Source organism: Lissotriton vulgaris, chromosome 9, assembly GCF_964263255.1.
Source record: "Lissotriton vulgaris chromosome 9, aLisVul1.2, whole genome shotgun sequence".
Lineage (NCBI taxonomy): Eukaryota > Metazoa > Chordata > Amphibia > Caudata > Salamandridae > Lissotriton > Lissotriton vulgaris.
The window spans coordinates 1,202,011,114-1,202,031,825 of record NC_141697.1 but is presented as its reverse complement, the minus strand read 5'-3'; positions in this window follow the sequence as shown (position 1 = coordinate 1,202,031,825).

The window sequence follows — 20,712 nt, the reverse complement described above, 5'->3', positions numbered from 1 at the left end:
TCGCTGCTGCGCGGGGTATGGTGGAACACGGGCTCCGCATCGCAAAGACGCTGGCAGGGTACAGGCGTGAAAACAATGGCGTGATTTTTTTGTTTTAAGAGCTGTATGGTTTACAGACAAGTGTCTGTGAAACAAGCCAGCCATCTGGAGCTCCTCTCCAGCGAGTCTGCAGGGAGGAACCATGTTGCGGAAGCACGTGGGGGGAGATGTGGGAGGCAACCGCTTGCCTGAGCAGCCATTTTCTTTTTACTCTTTCTGGGATGTTTGTTAGACAGCCATCGAGGTTTGTTGTTCTCAAAGCACTTCAACGACATCTTGACAGCGAGCCCAAGAACTGCGAAACACGCTTGTGGCTACTGAACAGATTTGAAAGATGTCTGTCTTTGACTGGTTTAGGATTAGCGCAATATTAGAGGCGGCCTTTCTCCTCCTGTTCCACAGAATAGAGGCGTACCATCTGTGGGGGTAAGGAGGTGATTGCTAAAGGGCAACACACAACGAAGGGTCAACACCTTGCATCTGGTGTGGGAGCCTTATTAAAATCATTAACTATCTTCTGCTCCCCAACCCTTCCACAGCGGAGCATGTGGTTCTCCCCCTTCATCATAATTTAGTCACTAATTACCTTGTCTAATTAGCTGCTCTGCTAACTGGGGAATCCCACTTTTCCTCCATTCAGTTTATTCTTGATCCTGTACTGACCCGTCGGCAGCCATCGAATGGGACATGATTCCTCCCCAGATGGTGCCCCTCCTGTATCCACCAACAGCAATTAATTACCACCAATAAGTCGCTCTGCGATTTCAAGAATATCATTAACACGTATCAGCGTCAATCAATGAATGAAGTCCCTGTCCAGCCTAAACTAGCGTGTAAGTCAAACACGATCAAGCCGTGCATCAATCTTTGCACCCAAACAGTGCCCCACATCCCCAATGTTCCAGTTTATTTTGTATCTGCGCCCCACTATTCATGGGACAGTATGATTCCCGTTCCATCTTTCTTGCCGGCAAATCCAACAAGCAGGGTGCAAACAGGCCAGTACCTTGTGTGCCATAGGAAATCTTTTTCAAAGTTTCTTCTATAATAACCAGCACCCCCCCACTTCACCGTGGAACACCACAGTATCCATCATATGTTGGGGACACCTCAGTGTCAGGCAGACCTGATCCCATCAGATCAACAAGCTATAATATGTGATCAGCCACTACTGGAATGGACAACTGCTTCCGCACATGCCTGGTCTTAACATTTCACCCACCCTATTGAGAGATGATCCATTCTATCTTTGATCCAGACAACCCTGTGAGTACCACATCTACAATAAAAGAATGCATTGAATAGTCCAGCAATAACTCACTATGTTTGTGACAAAATCAAATACACATTTTGGGCCCGATTCACAGAATGAACTTAAGACTCAATCCTAAACGTACTACTATTTTGGCATTCACAGAATGCACTTACTACTTTTGGCATTCACAGAATGCACTTATGTGTAAATGTAAATGTAAATGTATAGGCATTTATATAGCGCACTACTTACCCGGAGGGTCCCAAGGCGCTTCGACCGCTGCGAAACCCTTCCTGGCTTCCCTGAGAGATGGTCCCTTAATGGGTATCTCCAGGGTGAGACCAGGCATCCCCGGCGGTCTGGTGGGGCCGTTAGTGAAGATGAGGCAAGCTAATGCCCAGAGTTGCCGAGTGTGATCGCTGATCAGAGTGGGCACCGAGGCGAGAATTATCGAGTCCGCTGACCCTGGTCCAGAAACCTGCCGCGCCGGGAATCGAACCCTGGTCCCGGGCCGTCCTCTGCTCTCGGGTCTGCCGCCTCTAACCAGTGAGCCACACTACTTCACTTACTACTTTTGGTATTCACAGAATGAACTTACTACTTTTGGTATTCACAGAAGTTAGGATTTTGTCTTAAATTTGTCTTAAGACAAACTTAAGACAGACTTAAGTTAGGAATTTGTCTTAAGTCTGTCTTAAGTATGTCTTGAGTCTGTCTTAAGTCTGTCTTCAGTCTGTCTTAAGTTTGTCTTAAGACAAACTTAAGACAAAATCCTAACTTCTGTGAATACCAAAAGTAGTAAGTTCATTCTGTGAATGCCAAAAGTAGTAAGTGCATTCTGTGAATACCAAAATAGTAGTACGTTTAGGATTGAGTCTTAAGTTCTTTCTGTGAATCGGGCCCTTTATTATTTTGCCATCCAAGAGACCACCTGGTGCTGCAGCTGCACTGCGTTGAAAAGTAGAACCTACACCCAGATGTTTCCAGAGGCCCTCAGCACCACCTTCTGCAGAATGGCAGACTGCACACAAATAAGTCTGTGAGCATCGGTCTTAAAACCTAACCCATTCTGGCAAACCTGCAATCCCCACCAGCTTCTCTCCTGCACCCGCCAGCCCATCATGAACGCCTTGTCGTAATACTCCTGCTTGTGTCATAGCGCCTAGCGCTCCCCAGATCACTCTCACATAAAATCCTACCACACACTTTCTCGTCACCTACAGATTCTACAAAAGTGATGAAAAGTTATCCTCCTAGAAGCCTGTCAGTCAGGGGCGTAACATAGGCCCCCGGAGCCCACGCGGTGCGGGGGGGGGCCCAAGCTCCAAGAGGCCCCCTCGACACTGCCCTCTGGCCAGAGAGCTCATGATTGAGCCCGGAGGGGGCCCCTCTACGTACCTTGCAGTGAGGCCCCCTCAGTTTTTGTTACGCCAGTGCTGTCAGTCACGCTACATAAACCTGAACCTGGTTATCGAGTAGCCATTTCCTTTTTATCACTACTAATCCGTTCTTTAAACACAGAATGTCCTATAATAGTTGACCATGATGAAGGCATTACAATATTAGCGCTCTTCAAGCAATGCTCAGCAGTATGTCAGCTACTGAGTGAGTGTGATGATGGCTAGGTAGGTGTTACTCATTGAAGAAAGTGCCTTCTGTGAATACCAAAATGGTAGTAAGTTTAGGATTTTGTCTTAGGTTAGTTCTTTGAATCGGTCCCTTTTATTCTATGCTTTTACATAATTAAAACTATCGGCATTTACATAAAATGGAGTAATGTAGTACCTGCAGCCAGGTGAACCAACCATGTGCTGAAAGGACTGGGGAGATGCTGTTAGTAGTTTGAAGGTGTACGTGGCGAAATATTTGTACTGAAGCACAAATGTGCCTTATCAAGACACATTCTGTGCTTTTCGGGTAAAAAAGTGTTAAATCAACTGAGTGTGTCCCCACAAGAATCGAACAGCAATGATATTACGGGTTTTAAAGATAGTGACCATGAAGAGCTGGAAGAGACTTGTAAAGTCAAAGTGAAGGTGGGAGTTGAAAGGCTTAGATTATTTTCCAAAGAACAGAGGGGCATATTATCAAGAGGGGTTTATCTCCGCTTTTTTGGCTTTAAAAGCCAAGGAAGCGGAGATAAAATGATCTCCCTATTACCTAGCTGTCGCTAACACCAGTTAGCGACAGCTAGTAGGAGATAGCGACCATCTTGGGCTCACTTTGCATGTCAGTGATATTTATCACTAATGACATGCAAAGTGGGCGTGCCAAGATGTTAGGGACTGAAAACAGTCGCTAACATCGCTATCTCCTATTACCAACTTTTGGAGATATTCGCGCTAAGCGCGAATATCTCCAAAAGCTAACACCTGCCCTGAGCAGTTCTTAGCCATGTTATCCAATGGGATGTGGATAACATGGCTAAGAGCATTAGTTCGGTAATGCATGAATATCGCTGACTTTTCAGCGATATTCATGCATTGCGGCGATTTTTATCGCATTTGCGATAAACCTTGGTAATACCAAGGTTTATTTGCGGTAAAAATCGCCGCAGCTCAGCGGTAAATTTTTGTCTCTAACCAAGCAATAGCGATAATTATCGCTATTGCTTGGTAATATGCCCCAGAATTCCTGAGAGAGTGTAGAGCAAGCTGTAGGTTTCGTTATTACACACTCTCGCCACAATATGTGAATTTAGAGATTTGCATCAGGAAATTATAGGGTACCACCTAAGAACGAACAATGTTAGGATTCAGGAGGAACTCTTAAGTGCAAAAAAATCATTGGAAAAGCGATTCAAATTGCTAAGCGAATGGAAAACGCATTTAAGTATGTGCAATAACTAAATTATAGGGACCATTTGCTATCTTTCAAGAAAACATAAAAGAAAGGATAAACAAGCAGGCAATTTGTTTCTCTCAGATTTCCTTGCCAGTTTCTTTATACTTCGTTTTATGTTTTTTAAAGATGGCATGAACTCCAGCACTATCATGATATCTTTTACTTTGGTCCCTATAATTCAGTAATTTCACATACTAAAATGAGTTTTCCATTCACTTAGCAATTTGAATAGCTTTTGCCAATGACTTTTTTACGCTTAAGGCCTCACTGGGTCCCTGTATCGGGCCCGCGATCCAATGTGGTTGGTCTGAACTTTTGACTTTGTCCTGGTCCGTTGTGACCAGATACCCCAAATAGGCGCAAATATGCTTCTCAGCGCTATTTAACAGTTGGTGAAAAACTGCAGCTAATATTCAAGTAAGCACAAACTTTGTACTGCATTTACCATCCTAAAGGGTGGACTTTGGCGTAATGTGAGGCAGTGTGCTCCCATCCCCATTGAGCAAGCGAGCTGACGAGCTTTTGGAGATGCACCTGTGTGCCAATGAAAGGTACTAAAACCTGAGAGGACCGTGGCCGCATTCTCAGCAACCTCTGATGTAATTCGTCTTTCTGATCTCTACTGATGAAGGATTAAATCCAGATTCACACGTCTAGAGATAAACAGCCAGTGGTTGTCGGTGCAGTTAAACGTGGTGGGCGGGGTGGATGTCGACAGATGACGGAACAAGATTTATTTATTTATTCAATTTTCCCTATTCTTTCATCTGTCGGCTCCCTCCCTTGCATCCCTCTCCCGCGTGCACTGACTGCCGCTGTAAACAGCACTATCTGCACCAACTCTGGTGAAAAACTACAGCTAATATTCAAGTAAACACTAAACATTGTCCTGCATTTACCATAATTCTAAGGGGCGGACTTTGCTGTGATGTGAGGCAATGTGCTCCCATCCCCCTGCTATTTTACAGTTTCTTCTTTTAAAAATCACATCTCAAGTTCTACTTATTGGATTTTGTCATTTTGGTCTTGTTTTATTTATTAAATTAAGAGCTATTTTTCTAACCTGATGTGGAAACATTTTGTGTGGTGTTTTCACTGTTTTACTGTTCGAAGTGTTGCACAACTACTTTACACATTGCCTCCAAGTTAAACCTGACTTCTCTGTGCCAAGCTACCAGAGGGTGAGCGCGGGTTTATTTATAGTGTATTTGTCACTTACCCTGACTACGATTGTGATTACTGTTTGACCACGGCTTCCACCCTAGTCAACCAGGAACTCGATTCCTAACATTGTCTGAGATTATGAATGATTTGGCTAAGGATTGGCAGTGACAAGGAGGTGTTATTAGGTACTTACAAAGTGGCCTGAACCAGATTAATTGCAGTGAAATGTTTGAGATACCCGTTTGATAGGTTTGTTGTTCAGGAGGGTTGAGAGTAAGAATGATAGACATGTTACACAAAGGCCGTGGAGGCTTGCAGCGATGCAAAAGAGAGTGGACAGAAGATTGTGTCTGATTCCATGAAGCAGTTTTCAGATTTGCAGAGTATAAAAGCATTATAAAGCAGCAATGTAACACCTCAGGGAGAACTGATTTATAGAGGGCATTTTCATTGTCTATTGTGATGAATGTCTTTAGTTCATACAGCACAGTAATTTAGAATGGGATCCCAAGACAAAAAAAAACTGTGGAGTTACCGAAACACGCCATAATCAACAATGGAAGAAACACCAATTTCTGTGTTGGCGGGTCCATGTTCTTTCCAATGAAATTTCCAAGATGGATGAGTAAGTGCAAAGAAAAGCAGTGTTCTTGAGAGGTGATCAAAGAAAGAGTGGTGAAGAAACATCAACAGTAAGATGAGCTCCATAGGCAAAGGTCTGTAAGTGAGATTGGTCATTGGGTAAGGGTTTGACTGAGTGGAGGGTCTGAGAAAAGGGAATCTTAATTCTCACCACTTAAGAGCGTCTTCAATGTTCTGAATAATATGGTTGTCTTACAAGCCAAATAAAAGTGGACTTACAAGCTAGGAGAGTTACTAGTTATAATCTAGGTGAGACAGAGGGAAAGAGTATGAAGGAATTAGTCAGTGCGATAGATCCTGGTGTTCATAGCTAGAGAAGTAGTCACCCGAGGAAATAACAGAGGCTTTGGAAATTGAAGGAGTTCCTTGTGGGCTGAATTTACTACAATATAAGTTTTTGGTAAATATGTATTTATGAATTACTTATGTATTGTATTATGATTATATTAATTCTTAATTTTTAATGTATACACATGCAATTTCTTTCAATTATGTTTGTCCAATCAACCAAATGTAGAATTTTTCTTTTTATTTGCTTTTGTTAAAAAAAAGATGAGTTTTACCCTGCCTGCATAAGGTCTGCAATCAGAATTAGAAGGTGGATCGGAATGGGGGGCTGAAAAGAGTCAGTTGTTGCTGGAGCAGTTGCTGTATGGTTCCTTGATGTGTGGCCACCAATAATATACAAGAAATGTACTCATTTGATCTGCATCTTGGAAAACTTCAATTATAGACCAGTAAATGCAAGCCTGAAGTTTGAGCTTCTGTTCGGTCACTATGGACTAGTACATACAAGCCTTAAGACCAGACTCTGTCATAGCATTACATTTGAATACTTGCATGTTACAAAATTAGCTTCCGGGACTTGATTATCCCAAATGCCTTTGTGGGTGTTTTGCTTTTTGGTGCTTTTAGCTATTACTGTCCAGATGGGTCATTCTGGAAAGTGTGTTTGTGTTCGACAAGCTGCGTGGCTTCTACAAGGGGTCACCTTTAATTTAAGACGGTTAATGACTGACCTCCTACATCCAGCTCACTATAGTGGTGGCAAGAACTTTGGCACCCACTAGCCAGCTCACCAGACCACCCACAATTATGAAGCTGAGTGACAAGCTAGGAAGGAGCGAGATCTGCAGATGAGTTGATGAAAAGGTCCAACCACATCCGCACCTGACAAGATGAGTGAGTCAGGTGTTTGCAGAAAAAAGAGACCAACATTAGGGAGGGGAAGACTGTTCTAAAGAGGAATAACCGGGCTAAAGGTGATGCGATGTGAAAGATTGCAAGGGCTAGAATATAGTGAGATCTCACTAGGTTCCAACACCTAAACTGTACATGTTAGAACTGTCTTGACTTAGAAACCACATAGCGGCATATTATCAAGAGAAATATCGCTGCTTTTTCTGTACATATCGCTGAAGAAGCGGCAATTTTTCTATCGCACTATTAACAATGACTCGCTAAGAAGCATTAGCCCTTGTTACCATGAGTTAGCAGCCTTTTTTTTGCCATTTTATATGTCAGCAGTGTTTATCGCTAATGACATGCAAAATGGGCGTTCCTTCACACAACTCCATGACAAACACTCGCTAAGACAGCTTCGGGATATTAACAAGGCTGCACCGGACCCGCGATGCCAGAATGAAAGCCGCGCTAAGCCCCCTTTATCGCAGGATTTTAACTCCTGCTAAAAATACGACTCAGCCATCTTTTAAATGGGAGGTGGATTGCAAGACTAATTAGAACATTGGAATGTTGGTAGCTCCATTGAAAAAATGGAGTAGCTCCGGGTTCATAATGGCTGGTAGAAGCCCAGAGCTCCAACATTCCAATGTTTCTTTGTTCACAGCTCTGGCTTGAACAAAGGCTTCAGGGAGCCTGAGGGGATTCCAATCCCCTCGTGCTCCCTGAAGGCTTTGTTTTATTTGTTAGAACATTCTGCCCTCTAGTCGCAGAATGTTCTAATAGCCTTATAGCCCTTCGTAGCAGGGCTATACTGGCAATAAAGTCCTGCTGCTTTGTTAAAGTCCCTCGCCTTCGTCTCGGGCCTTTAAGCATGTAGCGGGCCTTTAATAGCCGGTATTGCCAGCTACGGCGGGCTATAAGGCTATATTAGAACATTGGAATGTGGAGCACTCCATTGAATACAATGGAGTGCTCGGTGCTTCTACTGGCCGGTAAAGGCCCGCAAAGCAACATTCCAAAGTTTTCACAAAGGCCCTCTAGTGGCAGAATGTTCTAATAGGCTTATAGCCCTTCATAGCTGGGCTATACTGGCTATTAAAGTCCCGTTCCCTCGTTAAAGGCTCTTACCTTCGGCTCGGCCCTTTAACGCTGGAGCGGGCCTTTAATAGCCGTATAGCCCGCTACGAGGGGATGATGATGGACAGTATTCAGATGTTGTGCTAAAGGAGGTCTGGGGCTGCTTGGCTGTGAGGGGAAGGGATTTAAGGGTTATTGGTGGTTAGTTTGTTTCACTGTTTTAAGATGTAAGGCTGGATGCACGTTTATAATTCTTGTAACAGAGTTTCTACTGTTGTTCTGTTTCACCCAAAGCCTGTTTCCCTGGTATTGCTGCATCTTTCCTCCCACCTGTCTCAAGTGATGTTCTCAATTCTTTTTTCAGACACACATGGTGCCTTTCAGCTCTTCTCCTTCAGACTGCTTTGTGCAGCCCCCTGTATGCCACAGGTGTACCTGCCATTTGCTCTGTTTTGGCTGCTTTGAAACCTCTATTCATCTGTTGTCAGAAATACCTAACATCCCCCTCTCCAGGATGCAAACCTCAACCATCAGCTGCGCCATTGTCGTGAGCCCCATCGACACACCGCCGGCCCTTTATATCACACCTGTTGGAGGGCTGCTACGGATCCCACTTCAGCAGACTGAGCTTTCAAAGGCCCTTTCTAGCCCACCTTGCTTTGCTCTCAGCAGTCAATGCAAGAAGACAGCATCTGTGTGTAGTCATTGACTGCAGTAATGATGCACCCTCCATGCAAGCATCTTAGAGCACGAGAACAGAGAAAGCTTCTTTTTATTTGTTCCCACTCTCACTAATGACTATGGTAATGTCATACTAAGAGACAGAAATTTGGGGAAGAATAGCAAGGCGCCAGGTCTACGGCGAATGAGCAGCTGTATTTTGAATGCTTGCATCTGTTTCCCTGCTTGCTCGGTTCCAAAACTAGCACATTTTTTCTGCTTCGATTTGATGAGATGCCATGGTCCCACAACTTCCAAAAGTTCTTTTTTGAAGTATCCAAAAGCTCTCAAAATGAAAGAAAGGTCTAGATTGCTCCTTTCTTGTGACCTGCTCCTTGCGTGAGGATGATCGCCAAGTCTACTGTGAGTTGCAACTCAAGTTTCACCGGTTCCCCACTGTCCATAGTGGCCTAGAGGCAGACATCTTCCCAGTAGTTTCTGGTGCCATCTGATTGGTTGTTGCGATCACACAACTTTCTCCTCTATCACAGTGCTAGCACTTGATTCAGCACTTCATCATTGTCCACATTGGTCAAGTGATGGCCATCTTTCCAGTAGCTACATTTGACACTTTCGGAGAATCGCATGGTTAGATCTTTTAAGCCCTATTGGACTAACCGCCTGATTCATGAAGCTAAATTGTGCCCGCAATCGCTGCGAAAATGCAATTGCGGGCGCAATATCCGTAATCGGGATTCAACAAGAAAATAGCGAATTCGCAAACCCATAATTGCGAATTCGCAATTAAAATTGCAGAATCCCGGTAGGAGAGCATTAGCGAATCGGAAAATGCGACAATCCACGGATTCTGCGAAATAAATTGCGAATTCGCAATACTATCGCAATCGGCATTCATGAAAAATCGCAAATAGCGAAAAACCCAAAAATCGCAGTTTGCGCGGCGCAAATTAAGGACAACTCAAAGGAGGTGGTAACCATAAAAGCCATCAAAAATTTCCTTTTAAAAAACCGTTGGCCAATCAGTATGAGGTACAGGCCTGACCAATCACACATAAGGACAATCAGCAGCAGCATTAGGAGTTCCACAATGCCAGGAATGTACATGATGGTCAGGCGTCGAAGTCTACAGCGAGCAGCACAGAGGAGACGCAGGATCCAGGACAGGATTTTCCGCCAGCGGGTCACCTTGCTGGGCCAAACCAGAGAGCAGATATATGCAAAATACAGGCTGAATGGGGAAATGATAATGCAGCTAATACAGGACCTTGACCCCCTGATGCAGCACCCAACAAGGCGTACCAATGCGGTGCCTACACATGTGCAGGTATTGTGTAGCCTGCACCTCCTGGCCTCCGGGAGCTTGAAGGGGATAGTAGTGGCTGCTGGGGGGATATCCCAGCCCACCATGTCATGCTGCCTCCAGACTTTTGTTGACGCTATGCTCACCCAGCTACACCGTCACATCACATTTCCCACCAGCCAACAGGATTTGGACTTGACCAAGCTACAATTCTACAATGTAGCCCATTTTCCACATGTACTCGGATGCATAGACTGTACCCACATCGCCATCTGCCCACCAGCTGCCACGGAGTATATGTTCCGCAATCGCAAGTCCTACCACTCCCTCAACATACAGATGGTCTGCAATGCTAAGACATACATCACGGACATAGTGGCACAGTACCCAGGGAGTACACACGACTCATTCATATTCCGGCACAGCGGCCTCCACACACGACTGGTCAGGGGAGACTTTGGGGAAGGACACCTACTTGGTAAGTACACTTTGTCGACAATGTCACATTGCTATTAGGTAGCAGCGCAGCACAGGCAATCACCCTCTGCTCCCCTCATTCAGGTGACAGTGGCTACGCCCTCTGTGAATACCTCCTGACCCCATACCTCAACCCTGCTACACCCCAGCAACGGCGCTACAATATTGCACACATACGGACAAGGAATTGTATAGAAAGGACATTTGGGCTGCTCAAGAGCAGGTTCCGCATACTGCACAAGACAGGTGGGGCCATGTATTACAGTCCTGCAGTGTGCTGCCGCATTGTGGCTGTCTGCGCAATACTACATAACATTGCAACCAAGCGCCGGATACCTGTCGACATCTCTGGCAGTGAATCTGAAGGGGACAACCGGCCACCTGCACATGCGCGCCATGCACGCGGGGAGAACCCAGCTGAAGGCCACAGACGTCGCAACCACATCACAGTGAACAGTTTCTAGTGCACCCTCTTCCCTCACCCCACAAATCACAAATGCATGCAAAATGTAATAATGACACAACGCTAATGTGTGCTGCAAAAATAAATATAATTGTTTCAATCACAATAATGGTACCACTTCAACTTTCTTCTTTACTAACAGTATTACTGCATACTGCTGTGTCAAAGGACAGGGCAGGCTTATAGTCAGCCTGTGCCTGTAATTGTCATATGTAGTCAATTGCGCCTCCTGCGCATTCCACCCAAGCGCCTCTGAGGCTCATCCTCTTCCGGGGCACCTGTACCTGCCGTGGGCCTGGTGCTGCGCCTGAGTGGTGGGACTTGTGAGGCAGAGTGGCTGCTAATGCTGGATGTCCCCTCACTGACATCATCACCCCCAACAGTGGCAGGTAGAGCAGGAGGGTGTAGTGCTGTCACCGCCGTGGTCAGGTGCTCCAGGACCCTGGTCATATCCTCACAGCACTGGATGAGTTGGTGCTGCTGTGCAAGGGACCGCCGCGACAACTGTGATGTTGCATTGGCCTGCAAGATAATTGGACCTGCTGTAGGCGGCCAACTAGCTCATAAGCTGATGGTGGCGCCGGCGTGCTGCGGTGCGCTGAGTTGTCATCGCTGCAGTGTTGGCCTCCATGGCTGCAGTCATGCGGGCCATTCCCTCCCCCACACCTGCCATGGCTGCAGTCATGTTGTCCATGCGGTCCCCCATACCTGCCATGGCCGCCGTCATGCGGTCCATGCGGTCCCCCACTCCGGCCACATTGCGCCCAATCTTGTACAGCTGGAGCTGTATGGCACCTTGCTGCCGTGCCTGGCGCTGATGGATACGCAACATGCGTCTTTCGACGCTCATTCGCGCCAGCCCCTGTCCATTGCCCCTCCTGCTGATTGCTGCAGTGGTGTGCTGGCGAGACCTGCCACGCCTGCTCTGCTGGCCTGACACTGTGGCTGGCCGCAGTGTTGCCGCTGTCGCAGGCCCAGATGTAGTAGCACCAGCTGCTGGTGGTGTCACAGCAGGCGTTGCTGGTGCGGCAGGGACTGGAGGCACACTCATCGCGGGCCTGGCTGCGGCTGTAGTTGGTGCGCCAGACGCAGGGGGCACAATAGTCGCGGGCCTGCCTGCGGCTGTAGGTGGTGCGCCAGACGCAGGGGGCACAATATTCGCGGGCCTGGCTGCGGCTGTAGGTGGTGCGCCAGACGCAGGGGGCACACTGCTGGTGGACCTGGCTGCTGGTGTTGTTGCTGCGGCAGGGGCTTGTGCCTGTGTTTGTGGTGGCACCTCCTCCTCCTCCTGGGCCTCCTCATCTATTAGCAGCCTTTCGCTGTCGCTGCTTTCAGCGCCACCTGTGAGGGTAAGTGGACGATCATTAGTTGCATGTATCTGTCAGACGTGCAGTTGCTACATGCATGCTGGGTGACATTCCCTGACTGGCTGTGGCTTTGCGTACTTTGGAACCTGTCTGGCTGCATTGTGGTACTACTACATTGTGGCCACACTACATGTCCCACAATGCTTCAGGGCATTCCCTGATGTGCAACAATGGCATGACTATGGAACATTATGGGAGCCTATATGGTCATGGACATTCATAGGGGACAGGGTCGCAGTCGCATGCCACTTACCTTGGGTGTCTTGGGTGGGGCGGGATGAGTCCAGACGTGTGAATCCAATGCACGCCTCCCTCTCAAGGGTGTCTTCCACTTGGTCCTCAAAGGCTGTGTTTGGAGGGATTGTGGGTCCTCCCCCTCCAGTGCCCGATGCCTCTCCAAGGCGCTCCGCCACCTTCTCTTTGGCACGACCTCGGAGGTCGTACCATCTTTTTTTAAGTTTGTCGAGTGACCTATCGGCCACACCCACGGAGTTGACGGTGGAGGCTATTCCCTGCCAGATCCTCCTTTTTTCCTGCTCCGGGACCCTCCTGGAGTCTTTGCCGAACAGTTTGGCGTGGTTGGCCACCACCCTTTCGATCAAATGCTCCAGCTCCTGTTCTGAAAATTTCAGCTTCCTCTTCCGCCCTGTGGTGTTGCTGGGGCCAGGAACAGGTTCCTCAGACATGGCAGCAATGTTGTTGCAGAGTAGGAATCAACAGTAGAATAGCAGGAGCTCTCCCACTTGCTCACTCGAGGTCTGCCTCACTGTGGTGAATGGGGGTGGGAACTGGCTGCTTCCTGGTTGTGATGTCATCACTGTGCTCGAAATGCGACTTCCCGTTTTCCCGATCTTGCGATTTTGCGATCTCGCAATTAGCGATATCGCAAATAGCGATATCGCTATTTGCGATATCGCAATCCCGACGCGGGTAGCCGGAAATAGCGATTTTTCTGCGATTATCGTTAATCGCAAACGGAATTTGCGCCCGCGTGCGAATCGCATTTTTTTATCGCTAATCTTCATGAATTCAGATTTACGATTTCTCAATAGCGAATCGCAATTTTTCGCTATTTGAGAATCGCAAATCCCGTTTTTCATGAATCAGGCTGTAAGTATCCAGAAACCCTTATTGGCGATGCAACTTTAAATCAGCGTAAAGGCTCCACCATGCAGAGTGGGAACATAAGGTGGAGAGCTGGTAGTTGCCCCATGGTCCACAAATCTTAGTCTATCAGAGAAGGAATTCTCCACATCTTTAGTAGATGAAAAGTTTAGGGATGCTTTGCTGTGCTTCAATAGATATTCCTGCTGCATTCTCCCCTGTTAGAGGCAAGTGGACTGTTTTGTCATGCCTATTTCCATTCCCTGCATGAGTGACTTGGTGCTTGAAAAGTTGAGTGTGGCTGAGAGATTCTGATGATGTAATGGGATGCTGGTGGGTGCGCACGGAGACAAGCGTGACAGAGACTTACTGTTGTAGGGAGGATGTGAACCTGATAGAAGCTATTGAAGCTGAGGCTGCAACCTGGATAAAGAACTTAGGAGAACTACTGCCTCCAACTCATGTGGCCAGTGGCAGCTACTCAGCTAAGGCAGAGGAGCGTTGCCCCACTGCTTCAGTTGCAAGCTGAATACAAACAATAAAATGATAATAATGTTCATTATTAACATTCTGTTTTTACATTCAGCTTGCAGAAGAAGCCAGGCAGGCGGGCATGGGCTCCCCAACATAACAGGGGGAGGAGTGGTGGCTGCACCTAAAGTGCGCATGACAGTTTGACCGACCTGAGAGGTGCATGTTATCCACCCAGGCTACATTACAGCCTGGGCGGGGAATATACAGAGCCTACCAGTCCCTGTCTGAGCACTGAACCACAGCGCTCAGACCAATCACAACGCTGTTAAGGCTGCGTTGTGATCAGTCAAGGGATTCTGGCAGGCTGGGTGCTTCCTGCTGAGTGGAGAGGAGGATATAGAATGAAGATGCAGTGGCCGCGGTCGGCGGAGAAAAGGTAAGTGCATTTTTTAAAATTATTATTTCCCTCCCCCCATTTCTCGCCCCACCGCCCTGGTCTGTAGCATCCAAAGATGCATGTGGCTCCTGCCTCATATACTCGAAGACCCTCTCTCCATGCTCAACATGGTGACAAGTTTATGAAAGGACCTGATGGGAATGCAGGAGGGCTCTGAAGGAGTGATGGAGCTGGTCCAGCAGTGGAGAATGCCTACTTTGAAACAGCGATGGACCAGAGACCAGGAAGGACCAGACCACCCACCCTCAGATCCATTGGCAGCTGCTGGGCTGGCGCCCAGTGAGAAGGGTGGGCAGAATAATTAGTCTACTCACCTGTACCTGAAAATGTTAAAGTTTGACTGCGAATGCCTGAAGCTGGAACACCTTCAAAGCTGTATTTGGTAGAGGAAGTGTCGTGATAAGGGTATGCCGTTATAATTGCCAGCAAAACGCTACTTTGCTCCTCTTACTTCTTTTGGGAGTATAGATCTGACAAAGACTGAGTTTTTTGTGTGGATTTGTGCCATCATAGATCAGTCTCCACAACTCTAAAGAGGTGAGGGAACCGAATGTTGAACACACTGGACAGATCCACTCTGCTCTAAATGGACTGTTTTGGAAGTCTAAATACATCCCTTCTTATCCATGTGGTAGTAAATGGCTTCAGTGACAAAATAGAGGTAAGAATGTACTTACCTGAGGCGTCAGGTACAAGCTTTTAAATTAGAGAACCCAAGAGAAGGCAAAGCAGCCAGTGGTATTTGTAGCAGCCTCAACTTTCGTTCCTGGAGCGATGGGAGGGATTCAGTGAGACCTTGAAGGGAGTCACAGTGATCCTGTCCTGCAGGTTTAAAAAATACCACTGTGTCCCCATCCTGCGTGTCAATAATCTATGCTTCGTATGGGATCTCCATATTGTGATTTGGGATATTCTTTTTTTTTAAAACCTTTATTGCAGCATTCATAAGGTACAAGTACGGGCCTGCAACCACAGGGGCCGGCCGCTAAACAGAAGTGAAACCTGATGTATCAAAATATAACACAGCTCCTCAGCTGACAACCCTGAGGTCCGGCAGCGATTCAGGATGGATCTTGTACAAGAATGCATTGATAAATTACAGGATATAATAAAGGTTTCATTTTATATTATTTAAATGAGCGGATCAGGTTCCATGCAATCTAACAATAGGATACGAGGGACAGGCCAAGAAAACAGGATATGCAGATAAAAACAGCCATTCATGGGACTCTGGCGTTAAGACTTCCGAATCAGAGTAAACAACAGAGCAATATACATTTTTGTGAACGCCAGTTCTCAGGGCCTGCCCACCCAAAAGTTCGACTTAACTTAACGTAGAAAGCAAGGGCACTAAATACCAGGTCTCAATGAGTCAAAATAAAGCACAAACCATACTGATCCTAAAGGAATAAAGGGAAGGGAGAAAAAAAAGGCCATAGAAAATAAGAAAGGCAAAATAACCCCCCCCCTCCAACCCCCCACCCTGCACCCCTGCCGATGGCTATAGCCTAACCCCACTAGCAGCGTGCCTGTCGCCCCATTAACCTAAACCCTAAAGGAAGGAAAAAGAAGAATGAAGGAGGGCATAGTCATACGATGTTCCCGACCCCTTAGTCCCCCCGCCTAACATAGACCCCCCCCTGTCGCAAAGGACGGATGTAGAGCTTCTCTTGCAAAGAAGGACCACAGGGGGTACCGTGATACACCGCCCAGCCTCTTTAATCAAACAGTTGCAGTTCAAGGGGGGGGGGACACCAGTTCGGTACCAGTCACGATCAGCTCCCCGGGTGAAACTGGCATTTTCGGGGGGAGCGAACAGGATCACGAGAGGGCAAGCGTGGACGGTGACCCGTCGTTATCCGTGTTCCGTCGTGTTCTGCTTTACCCGGCGGAACACCGCAGGCCGGGGTCCTGACCCGCCGAGCCCCGGCAGGAATCTATGTCGGGTCCGCGGGACTGGGATCCCCACCCTCAGTCAGCAAGCAGGTCACCTCTCTCTCGATGCTGGGAAAGGAAAACAATCGCCACCAAATTTGGGCATAGATGAAGTCTCCACTACGATCGACCGGACCCTGCCAAGGTCCCCAGCCGATGTTGTTGCACTGCAGCCCGGCCTTGCAGATACTTGAGGCCCCGGCTTCACCGCTGGAACAGGCCACGATCTTCAACTCGGTGTAAGTTCGTTAAATCAGCCGATAAAAATGTCGGGATTTCGCCATCGGAGTGAGGAACACTTCATACAAGCAGAGGCTGGGCGTAAGGTCAGGATATTGTACAGGATCTTGCGGCGGAATACGGAGGTCGGCAGAGCCGGTAACCTAAGCAGCCATCTTGTTTGCCGTCGTAGCTCCTCCTCAATTGGGATATTCTTACAAGCAATCAACAATTCTTAAAATCAAGTTTCATTGTTCTTTTCTTCTCACATGAAAGTATGTTTCTCTTACCCCTGGATCTAGCAGGTGTCACCAAGATGTTCTGAAAGGTGGCGGACATGCACGTGCCCTTCTTTGTAAACATCCATTAAGTCAAGATGAGCAAGTGCTCAAGATCGGCGTGATGCAAAATCAGGGGGCCCTCCTTCAGAATGTAAGGAGGGGCCCGATTCTACCAAATCTCATAGATATTAATTGGCCTCGGTCTGAATTAGGCCCCCTGGAGGAGTGAGGGGGCATCTGAAGGGGTGGGGGCTCCCCTGCACTGCAGGGGCTTGTGTTGCACCCCTGGTACTACTCACATGTGCCAACAGATTACCACAGATCACTTCTCCAACACCTCCCCATTATACTCACCGGTGTTACATAATTTTGAAAATTACGACTGCTTGGTTAATGCATAAGCGAGTACACCACATGCATTTATTCCCATATTTTATCTACTAAGTCCGGTCTAATTTACATGGATGTAACGCACAGCAGGGGCGGCTTTAGGTTCATGGCGGCCCTGGTCAGGGAGCGTAGGTAGGGGGCCCCGGAAGAGGGGGTCCTGGTGGGGCGGAGCCCCCCTGGAGCTCAGGAAGGTACCAGCGGGCCAGCAGTGGGTAGGGAAAAAAAGAAGCCAATCATGAACCAGGAGGAACGCAGTCGCGGAGGCCAGTGAAGAGGGGGGGGCAGGGTGTTTGGAAGTGGAACAGAGCCGGAGGCCGCCAAATCCCTGCCAGGGGCCGCCACGAAAATATGTATCCATCCTCAGAGGATTATTATATTAAGGATATATATTGGCGTGGTGGCCCCTGGGGTTTGGTGGCCCTGTGCAGGTGCACAGCTTGCACATGCCTAAGGCCGCCCCTGCGCACAGCGCAAACTAGGTGTAAAGCAGACATTCCCCTGGAATGATGGTTAGGTGATTATGGCATGTGTTGGTAGGTCAGTGTCTGTTTCCCCTTCAAGCCACTTTACCATTGTAGCAGGACAACTACAATGCAATGCCAGTAAGAAAGCTCCAGAGGTCAATGCACACACAGGCGTCAGGTTTATTAGAGTGAGGAGGCATGGGCCCCACCAATAATTTAAATTAAGAGCTCCAGGTTCAGCACAGGGATTTTCACTTTGCTTACTAGAAAGACAAGGCATGATGAAACAGTCATCAGCATATGTAAGGGATAGAGAAGATGTTGGGCACAAGCCATCCCTCACTTGTAGGACTCTTAGGTCCTAAGCAACAAAACATTCAACAATGAGGGGCATATTTACAAGGGAAGTGGCAGAGAGAGGCGTTACCCGTCATGGCTTAACGCCTCACTCCTCCACTTCTGAAACGCAGGGCTGCCCCATACTTACAAGATTATGGTTAAGGACTGTGTTTCCCCCTGCACTCGTGCTACACTTAGCAGCCTAGTGCCAATGCAGGCACCATTACAAAATAGTGCAAGGGTGTCTGCGTACAGGGGAAGACTGTTTATGTGAAGCATGGTCCCCCTTCCAGCACATAAACAATCTTTAAATGCCTTTTTGTAACTTCTATGAGTGCTGCTTAATGCAGCACATACAAAAGTTGAAAACACATTAAAAATGATTGCTTATGTGCAGGAAGGGGGACGTTCATTGGCCTTTTGCTGTTTTCATGTGTCCTGCACAACACAGCACACATGAAATCAGCAAAATCGAGGAGAAATGAAACATTTCTTCGCGTTGCGCCAGGGTAAGACCAGATTTTCCCTGGTTTTAATTCTGGCGCTGCCTCCATTTACGCCTCCCTTGTAAATAGGGTGCAGCGTCAGAATCAATGGGTGTTGTGGTGGAACGCCCACAGCAACACCCATTGCCCTCCACTTCCATGCAAAGCATAGCGTGAAAAGGGACCTTATTTACAAGGCAGCGTTAAACCAGGTTAAGAGGCTTACGCTGCCTTGTAAATAAGGCGAAGCCCCTAACACCACAAGAACGTCGTAAAAAGTGACGTTCCCTTCATGATAGGTGTTAGGAATATGCCCCTGAATGTCAGTTTTACTTGTTGAAAATATGCCCTTTGCAAAGACACAACACAAACTTACCTCCCCTTTGTTTCAAAATGTTATAATGTTATAATGTTGTCATTTCTTTTCTCAACCTTTTTTCTTTCTTCTGTCAACCATGAAATCCTGCTTGGGCGCCTTGCATCCATCTGCATCAAGGATAAAGCTCTTACCCTTTTGAAATCCGGACTGAAAGCAGTTTGTGGCACTTGAGAACTTTAAATCTCCACCCTTCTCTCTGCCCTGTGGTGTGAGCAAAACATTTTTGCTGTCTATGTTGCTCCCCTGTCCAAACTCATTAGATCTTTTGGCTTTTTAGCCGTTTCTTACGCCGGTGATACTCAAATCGTGGTCTCTGTGGCCAGCGATCCAGTAGAAACAGCTCTTCGCTTTCACAATTGCAGGCACCATGTTGGAAATGGATGACCCATAACGGCCTGAAGCTTAACACCAGTAAAAAAGGGGTACTGCTTTTTGGCAAAAATACCACCATATGGTCCTCGGCCTGGTGGCCAGCGGAGCTAGGTACACTTCCGACCCCTACCTATAAGCTAAGAACCTAGGAGTAATATTTGACAGCAAGCTCCCATTCGAGGGCCATATAAACTCTATAACATCCGCATCATTTCACACTATAAACTTCTTTGGAAAATGTTTCCTTTTATTCCTAAAGATCTGCAGAAATCAGTGACCTCCTCTCTTGTCCTTTCAAGAATAGATTACTGTCATGCCCTCTTCGTCAATTTACAGAATTTTTTTTAATTCAGATCCTACGAAATGCAGCAGCACAGCTTCTTCTGGGCATTCCCAAATGCCAATCTGTGTCCTCGACACTTGTCCATCTGCAATGGCTTCCTGTCAAAAAACAAATAGAGTTCAAATCTCTGTGCATTGCCTTCTGGGCACTGCATTGAGGCGGCCCCGAATTCTTCAGGTAAAACCTTTTGTGGTATATTCCTCCTAGCGGTCTTTATTCTACCTCCGCCTATAACCTGGTGGTGCCCAGATTCAAAAAGTCGCAATGGGGGGGGAGGAGTTTCATTATTACCACTTCTCATCTTTGGATCTCCCTTCCTATTGAACTGAAAACATCTACTGATCTGCTGAGATTCAGGAAGGTCTTAAAAACCTCGGGCATATTATCAAGCCTGGGCGCTAACATTATCGCCACTTTATCGACAGGGAACTGCCGCTAAAGTGGTGATAATGGGCTTGATAATATGCTCTATGGAATTCCAATCGAAGCTCATGTTACATGTGAAGGGCATCTAACATGAGCTTCGATTGGAATTCCATAGGGCATATTATCAAGCCCATTATCGCCACTTTAGTTTCCTGCCGATAAAGTGGCGATAATTTTATCGCCCAGGCTTGATAATATGCCCCCTGACTTTTTCGGCATCAATCCTCCAGTCTCATTACTTTTTCTCCTCTCTTCCCTCTGAGCACAGACGTTGACACTTCGGGGGAGTAGAGCGCTTTACAAATATCACTTCATTTATTCATTCATTCAGTTTGAAAAAGCTTTATTAGAATTATTTCAGTGAAAAGTACATAGTGAACATATCTGTAGGTAGTCAACATTTTGAACAGAAACAAAACAATATTTTAGAATGTGGTAAAGAACGGTAACTGAAGTAGAACTATACAACTATAGAAAAATAATAAAAATATGCAACATAGTAACTTAGGATTTTTATTTTTGGGTGTTTTGTGTACTTTGTGGAAAAAGA